The following is an 8,907-nucleotide window of genomic DNA, read 5'->3' on the forward strand; positions in this document are numbered from 1 at the left end:
ACCAAAAGGAATCCTGTACTGCCCCTATTGCCCAGCTTCCAGAACATGCACTCAGAGAACTGGGTCTTTCATATGCGCAGAAGCGCCAAATTGCACCAGTGCCTGTGCAGACGTGGCGCTTCAGGATGCGAATGCTGTGGTTTGCGGACGTGCCTCAGTCACGGGTTATGTCTGCAACCCGAGGTTCCACTGTACCAATTTTGTTTTAGGGCTTAATTTGCAGTAAATTTTATTCCTTTATTCATAATTGTTCTCACTGTTCTACTGTGAACTGCTCTTAAAATTTTTGCATCCATTTTGTCATATAAGGTTTTGCTTGTTCGGGCTTGGTGTCATATTTGAGTAATAGTTTATAAATTTTACCCAGAAGGTAGAACTCTGTTATGATGGACTCAGATTCTATCTTTTCACTGATTTTCACTGTATGTTTGCCATACAGTCTTTCTTGAATCTGGATATTAGTTGACAGTATGTAAGCAGTTTCATATTTTTTCTCCTCTTTAATACTTTGGCATGTATTTGATCTGTTCTTGAAGATGAACCATATCTTGGTACAATATATACCGTATTTTTCACTCTATAGGACACACCGAACCATAGGAGGGGGAGAACAAGGGGAAAAAAATTCTCCCCCTCTCCGCTCAGCGCCCCTTCAGCGAAGCGGGATGAGAAACGGAGCCCCTTCCATTTCTCCTCCAGCTTCACTGAAGGGGCGCTGCGCAGAGAGGAAACATTGTGCAGTGCCTCTCTAGAGAAGCAAAGCCTGGAGAGCAAGAGGGATCGGTGTGCACCGACCCCTCTCGTTCTCCAGGCTTCAGGCGGCTTACCACAAGCCTTCGGAGATCAGCAGGAACTTGCGCTGTGCTCCAAAGGCTTCAGGCGGCTATCCCTGAAGCCTGGACAGCGAGAGGGGTCGGTGCACACCGACCCCTCTCGCTCTCCAGGCTTCAGCGAAAGCAACGCGTAGCCTCTGGAGCGTGGAGGGAGCGCTCCCTCTGCGCTTCGGAGGCTTCGTGTTGCTATCGCTGAAGCCAAGGAGCCTGCATTCGCTCCATAGGACGCACACACATTTCCTCTTAATTTTTGGAGGGTAAAAAGTGTGTCCTATAGAGCGAAAAATACGGTAGTCATATATTCTCCTATCGGCTCTAATAATAATATTGCAGTGGTGACATTAACAGTGCAGGTAAGGAGATTTTTGTGATTTTTGTAGTGCAACTCATGATTTGTGAGTTGTGCCCGTGGCTATGATGTGTGATTTGATGGTGAGTTTGGGGAGCCCCAATGCGAAAAGAGTGAGGATCCTTGAGGATCCGTGCTTCAAAACTACCTTTTTGGGCCATGGCGCTGCCAGGAAGCCTTGGATCCATAATTTTTATGGTGCAGGCTCTGCTCCTGGCTATGACGTGTGATTTGACAGTGAGTTTGGGTTGGCCCAATTAAAAAGTGTGAGGATCCATGAGGATCCGTGCTTCGGAACCACGTTTTTGGGCCATGGAGTGGCCAGGAAGCAGTGGATCCAAGTTTTTTGTGGTGCAGGCTGTGCCCCTGGGAATGATGTGTGATTTGACGGTGAGTTTGGGGTGGCCCAATGCAAAAAGCATGAGGATCCATGAGGATCTGTGCTTCAAAACCAAGTTTTTGGGCCATAGCATTGCCAGGAAGCAGTGGATCCAAGTTTTTTGTGGTGCAGGCAGTGCCCCTGGACATGATGTGTGATTTGATGGTGAGTTTGGGTTGGCCCAATGCAAAAAGCGTGAGGATCCATGAGGATCCGTGCTTCAAAACCACGTTTTTGGGCCATGGAGTGACCAGGAAGCCATGGATCCGAGTTTTCTGTGGTGCAGGGTGTGACCCTGGGAATGACGTGTGATTTGACAGTGAGTTTGGGTTGGCCCAATGCAAAAAGCGTGAGGATCCATGAGGATCCGTGCTTCAAAACGACGTTTTTGGGCCATGGAGTGGTCAGGAAGCCGTGGATCCGTGATTTTTGTGGTGCAGGCTGTGCCCCTGGGAATGATGTGTGATTTGACGGTGAGTTTGGGGTGGCCCAATGCAAAAAGCGTGAGGATCCATGAGGATCCGTGCTTCGGAACCACGTTTTTGGGCCATGGAGTGGCCAGGAAGCTGTGGATCCGAGTTTTCTATGGTGCAGGCACTGCCCCTGGACATGATGTGTGATTTGACGGTGAGTTTGGGTTGGCCCAATGCAAAAAGCGTGAGGATCCATGAGGATCCGTGCTTCAAAACCACGTTTTTGGGCCACGGTATGGTCAGGAAGCCATGGATCCGAGTTTTTTGTGGTGCAGGCTGTGCCCCTGGACATGATGTGTGATTTGACAGTGAGTTTGGGTTGGCCCAATGCAAAAAGAGTGAGGATCCATGAGGATCCGTGCTTTAAAACCACGTTTTTGGGCCATGGAGTGGCCAGGAAGCCGTGGATCCGAGTTTTTTGTGGTGTAGGCTGTGCCCCTGGGAATGATGTGTGATTTGACGGTGAGTTTGGGGTGGCCCAATGCAAAAAGCGTGAGGATCCATGAGGATCCGTGCTTCGGAACCACGTTTTTGGGCCATGGAGTGGCCAGGAAGCCGTGGATCCGAGTTTTCTGTGGTGCAGGCACTGCCCCTGGACATGATGTGTGATTTGACGGTGAGTTTGGGTTGGCCCAATGCAAAAAGCATTAGGACCCATGAGGATCCGTGCTTCAAAACGACATTTTTGGGCCATGGAGTGGTCAGGAAGCCGTGGATCCGAGTTTTTTGTGGTGTAGGCTGTGCCCCTGGGAATGATGTGTGATTTGACGGTGAGTTTGGGGTGGCCCAATGCAAAAAGCGTGAGGATCCATGAGGATCCGTGCTTCAAAACTACCTTTTTGGGCCATGGAGTGGTCAGGAAGCCGTGGATCCGAGTTTTTTGTGGTGCAGGCAGTGCCCCTGGACATGATGTGTGATTTGACAGTGAGTTTGGGTTGGCCCAATGCAAAAAGCGTGAGGATCCATGAGGATCCGTGCTTCAAAACCACGTTTTTGGGCCACGGTATGGTCAGGAAGCCATGGATCCAAGTTTTTTGTGGTGCAGGCTGTGCCCCTGGACATGATGTGTGATTTGACAGTGAGTTTGGGGTGGCCCAATGCAAAAAGCGTGAGGATCCATGAGGATCTGTGCTTTAAAACCACGTTTTTGGGCCATGGAGTGGCCAGGAAGCCGTGGATCCGAGTTTTTTGTGGTGCAGGCTGTGCCCCTGGGAATGATGTGTGATTTGACGGTGAGTTTGGGGTGGCCCAATGCAAAAAGCGTGAGGATCCATGAGGATCCGTGCTTCGGAACCACGTTTTTGGGCCTTGGAGTGGCCAGGAAGCCGTGGATCCGTGATTTTGTGGTGCAGGCTGTGCCCCTGGACATGATGTGTGATTTGATGGTGAGTTTGGGGTGGCCCGATGCAAAAAGCGTGAGGATCCATGAGGATCCGTGCTTCAAAACCACGTTTTTGGGCCACAGTTTCGCCAGGAAGCCGTGGATCCGTGATTTTTGTGGTGGATGCTGTGCCCATGGCCATGATGTTTGATCTGATGGTGACTTTGGGTTGATCTAGTGCAAAAATCATAAGGATTCATGAGGATCCGTGCTTCGGAACCACGTTTTTGGGCCAGGGCGTGGTCAGGCAGGCGTGGATCTGAGTTTTTTGTGGTGTAGGTTGTGCCCCTGGCTATGATGTGTGATTTGACAGTGAGTTTGGGTTGGTCCAATGCAAAAAGTGTGAGGATCCATGAGGATCTGTTCTTGAAAACCACGTTTTTGGCCCATGGTATGGCCAGGAAGCCATGGATCTGTGATTTCTGTGGTGGATGTTGTGCACCTGGACATGATGTGTAATTTGAAAGTGAGTTTGGGCTGATCTAGTGCAAAAATCATGAGGATTCATGAGGATCCGTGTTTTTTAACCATGTTTTTGCGCCATTGCGGCACCACGAAACAGTGGATGCGTGATTTTTTTGGTTCCTCCTACAGACTAAGATGTGGTCTACAGTAGCATGGTGTTTTTATTTTGTTTCAATATAAAAATCATATGAATTCATGAGGATCCGTGCCTCGGATCCATGTTTTTATGGTACTGCAGCGCGGCAAAGTGTTGGATCCACGTTTTTTATAGTCCAGTTTGTAGGCGTGCCTTCTAGGTGTGATTTGACACTGCATTTGTTGGAATTATTTTTAAAAAAGTGGAGGATCCATGAGGATCCGTGTAGATCCGCCTTTTATGCAGACCCGTAAATTAGCAATGAAATCAGCAAGCCAAGCTTAGACTGAAAGAATATGCCATTTATTACAAAATATGATTGGTAACATGATACAGAACAGAAAAGTTAGTTTTCATAGGCAGGTTGGAGTGACAGCTCTTTGGTTAAATCCAAGAAGGAGCAGAGATGGAAGGATCCTGAGGACAATAAGGAGAATAGTGCAACACCAGAGAAATAGGTGCAAATCCTACTTGGGTTATTTAACGAGACACAAGGCAGGGAATCTGCAACTTCCATATGTGGTTGGTGTGGGATAACCAGCTTTGTATAACCAACATGTATTTTAATGAATGAATGAAGATAATATCATAGAGTAAGCTATCCTGCTAGGTTTAGCTATATCCATGTCCACTTCCCCTCACCTTGGTAGGAACCAAGTAATTTCCTTTGTTCTCCCCTAGTCTTCAGTTTGTGAAGAGGTTTGAGCTGGTTGCTCCATCTCAACCGCATGGCTCTCACAAGCCACCTTTGAATTCCTATACCAATAAGTAAGTAACATTAAACACTTTGCATCTAAGCTGAGTTTTACTGCCTGTGCAACCTTTTCTGAAGCACATGAACCTGACATTTGGAGAGTTTGTAAGTAAACCTTTTAAAAAAAAGTTTTACCCACCTTGTGGTCTTTTCCCTATGCTGGGGGGAAAGGGAAACTTTGGAAAGAAACTTTTTGAGGGAACATTCTGGAACTCACTCAATTCCTCATGAGTAGTTGTGATGAACCTGGGGAAAGAACCCTGTTCTTCAGGGAATGAGGCTGGGGACCAGGGTACACATGAAGTCTCCATTTTAGTAAGGAGTGGGACACATGCATTCCATTGCACAAAGGTGGGTTGGAAGATGCAGTTCGAAAGCACGTCAAAGTGCAAGTAGATAAATAGGTACCGCTCTGGCAGGAAGGTAAACAGCATTTCCGTGCGTTGATCTGGTTTCACCAGAAGTGGCTTAGTCATGATGGCCACATGACCCGGAAAGACTGTCTGTGGACAAACGCCTGTTCCTTCAGCCAGTAAAGCGAGATGAGCACCACAACCCCAGAGTCATTCGCGACTGGACTTACTTAGCTGTCAAGGGTCCTTTACCTTTTGTGTGTGTATACAACTGAATTATATTTTTTTAAAACTGTCAACTCACATCAAAATGTAATTTTATTTGCTGAAACCTTTTATTAAATAATAAATACTGGATTTTCTGTGAAAGAATTCATTACAAGCTGAAGTGTGTGAGGAATTGAATGGGTGAAGGAGGTGTTGGAGGAAAGACAGAAAGAAGAGCTAATTTATCTGTGGCTAGGGGGCGTAATCTGGACTGGGCACAAGATCACCTAGCTATGGCTCTTTGTGCAAATGCCCTCTTGAAATTCCCCCTAGTCAAATACGCACCCCATTTCTTCTTTTATTATTATAAAATATTTTTATTGGTTTTACATATGATCACATTACGTAACATCATACCCTCTTATTTTATCTCTTTGGCTCAACTGAGCCTAATGACTTCCCTCCCTCTCGTCTGATGGTTTACAAAATTAAACTTTACATCTTTACAATTCGCTTTGTTTCCTATCCTTGTTATTTCATTGCCTAAAATACTATATTACTCAACTTGAATAGGTAGCAATTTCATCTTACAAATCTTCAGATTGCCCTGCTAATGATGTTAATTGCTTACAGTTGTCTTTCAAATATAATATAAATCTATTCCAGTCCTTTTGGAATTCTTGGTCTTGCTGGTTCGAGATTCTTCCCGTCAGTTTCGCCAGTTCTGCAAAGTCCATTAGCCATGCACCCCACTTCTCTGCCCTTTTATCAGGGTCATCTTTGACCAAACCATTCCCTGCATAGTAGCAGTAAACAATGGTATTAAGCAGTAAAGGGTGGCTATCCTTGTTTCTATTTAGACAGTTTACTGTTAATAAGAACATTGGTTAAGTTGCGTTTAGCCTTCATCCTATGTTGGGCAAGAGATTCCTGTATTGCAGGGGATGACATCTTATACCACTGAAGTCGCTGCACTGTAGAATTTTTCTTCATGCCTAACAGTGTGTTGTCGCTCTGAACAATATGATGCAAAAAGGGAATGCTGGACTTACCATGAAAATTCATTCTCTCCAGTGGAGTGGGTTGCAATTCCCACTTGCTTTCTACGTAGGGATATTAAAAAGAGCTTCTGCTAAAGCCCTGCCCTCTCCCCGTCCAAAAAACACCCATACCCAACCCTACAGTTTTCTGTTTCCACTGAGAAGTTTCGGTCTGTAAGTGATTTCCCTATACAATATAGCTGCATTAAAAAGTAACGAACAGCTCCACCATAAGGTCAGCCAAGGCAAGCACACCCCATTGTGAATTCTGGTATCATTAAAACTGGCAGGCAGATAGTTCTGATCCTGTAGAGTTCTCTGTTCAAGCCACATTAAAATGCAGCGCCCTAAGCAGGGATGGCCTAAGACTTTTTGGTACTTGAGGCAAACCACAAAATGGCACATCCTCCTGCCAAGGAAGAAGAGGTGAATGAAGAGGTGGAACAAGAGGTGGAAGGAAGAGACAAATCAACCTTACCCAATGGCTCAAGTGGAAATCAAAGGCTATGGGGGGGGGGAGAGATTTCACCAGGTGGGTGTAGAACCTAGGAGACCCCAGAGGACAGAGCCCCACCATTTCCTCCTGGAGAAGCCAGCATAAGTTACAATTTCAGCTGAATTTGGGGGAACCACTTGAAGCATCTGATTAAAAGCTGTGTGAAGCTTTGGTTTGATTTGCTCATTGCAAACAGCTGAAAGTCTGTAACTTTTGACAATAAACCTGATTTGCAATGGTGGTTGCAACTGTAAGCCATCCATGTGTACCTATGGCCATAAAGCCTGGGTAAAATCCGGAGGGAGGTGGGTTAACCTCCTATTTTGGCCACATACATCTCTGCAGGAGTGGCCCAAGCCTGTGGCAGAAAACTCCCATACGGCAATACATCAAAACTGTGAATTTGCTACCCATAATAGCACCCCAAATATATTCTTAGGGTCATCCCCAACAGCATATGTGAATTTAAAGGTAAAGGGACCCCTGACCGGTAGGTCCAGTCGCGGATGATTCTGGGGTTGTGGTGCTCATCTTGCTTTACTGGCCGAGGGAGCCGGCGTACAGCTTCCGTGTCAAGTGGCTAGCATGACCAAGCCACTTCTGGCGAACCAGAGCAGCGCACAGAAATACAGTTTACCTTCCCGCCGGAGCGGTACCTATTTATCTACTTGCACTTTGACGTGCTTTCGAACTGCTAGGTTGGCAGGAGCAGGGACCGAGCAACGGGAGCTCACCCTGTTGCGGGGATTCGAACCGCCAACCTTCCAATCGACAAGTCCTAGGCTCAGTGGTTTAGACCACAGTGCCACCCACATCCCATATGTGAATTTAGGCATGTTCGAATTGAAAGGGCCCCTGTAGGAAGCCAAGACTGTCTCTGCTTCACAGTTAACTGAGACAAGCCCCTACTGAATTGCCATATAAACATTCAAAGAGGCAAGGTGTACAGGAAGGCATTTAGACATTCATGACCAGCTCACCAGTTTCACATTTAATAATGAAAACCATGCAATTATGCAGGAGTGAAGACAGATGGCTCCATTCATGTTTACCCCACTGATGTAGCAGAGGTTAAAAAGATAGCAAATATTTCACAAATCTTAATAGCTTACTGGTTTTGATTAGTAAATGCAGCCTGAAGGGAAGGGAGGTCTACAAACTCGTGCGCCAAATGTCAGAGCGCCAGGCATAAAAAAATAGGATCTTCCCCAAAATAGAGCGCTCTCTTGAGAACAGTTTGTACCTAGCGAAGCAACCCTTTCAGGATCGGTATGCACGATTTCTTACAGATATCCCTAAGACAGGGATCTTTCTACTGAAAGCAAGCCAGCATACCAGCCAGCCTTGTCTTCATCCTTGGGTGCACACGTGTAGCCAACTGGTCTAGGTACAAACTGTCCTCTTAGCAGATGTCTTCATTTTGCAAAGTCTTTGGAATCAGGCTATTCTGAGCTTTCTATTTCTACAAGAAAACCAGGAGCACTGCAGGGATCCGCTGACAAACACAGGATGATGCATCATTCCCTTGCTGATCCTGCCAATACTATTGACTGCCCAGTTACCCACACTAAAGGAACGTAATTGTGATGGGTCTAGATAAGGATTTGTAATTTTTTAGGATACTGGAAACAGAAGACATGAGTTTTTCTACTAGGACTGCGACAAACATTCCCTGAGAAAATATCCATGCATCCATGCACACACACACAGATTTATGGGACTATAGGGTGTGACCCTTTACCAGGTCAGATTATTTGTTCCTAAACCAGCAATTTACTCTGACTGGTAGCAGTGTTCCAAGATTTCAGACAGGTGTGCTTTCAATTACCGTATTTTTTGCTCTATGACTCACTTTTTCCCTCCTCAAAAGTAAGGGGAAATGTGTGTGCATCTTATGGAGTGAATGCAGGCTGCGCAGCTATCCCAGAAGCCAGAACAGCAAGAGGGACTGCTGCTTTCACTGCACAGCGATTGCTCTTACTGTTCTGGCTTCTGAGATTCAGAATTTTTTTTTTTCTTGTTTTCCTCTTCCAAAAACTAG

The 8,907-nt window shown here is 46.1% G+C and overlaps 1 long non-coding RNA gene across 1 annotated transcript in view; it reads left to right on the forward strand.

Annotated features, from left to right (window-relative positions):
• Positions 1-8,907, forward strand: part of LOC308591838 — a 42,947-nt gene that overhangs the window by 32,985 nt on the left and 1,055 nt on the right. The gene's annotated exons all lie outside the window — the stretch shown is intronic.

The sequence above is a fragment of the Podarcis bocagei genome (assembly GCF_964188305.1).
Source record: "Podarcis bocagei genome assembly, chromosome: 7".
Taxonomy (NCBI): domain Eukaryota; kingdom Metazoa; phylum Chordata; class Lepidosauria; order Squamata; family Lacertidae; genus Podarcis; species Podarcis bocagei.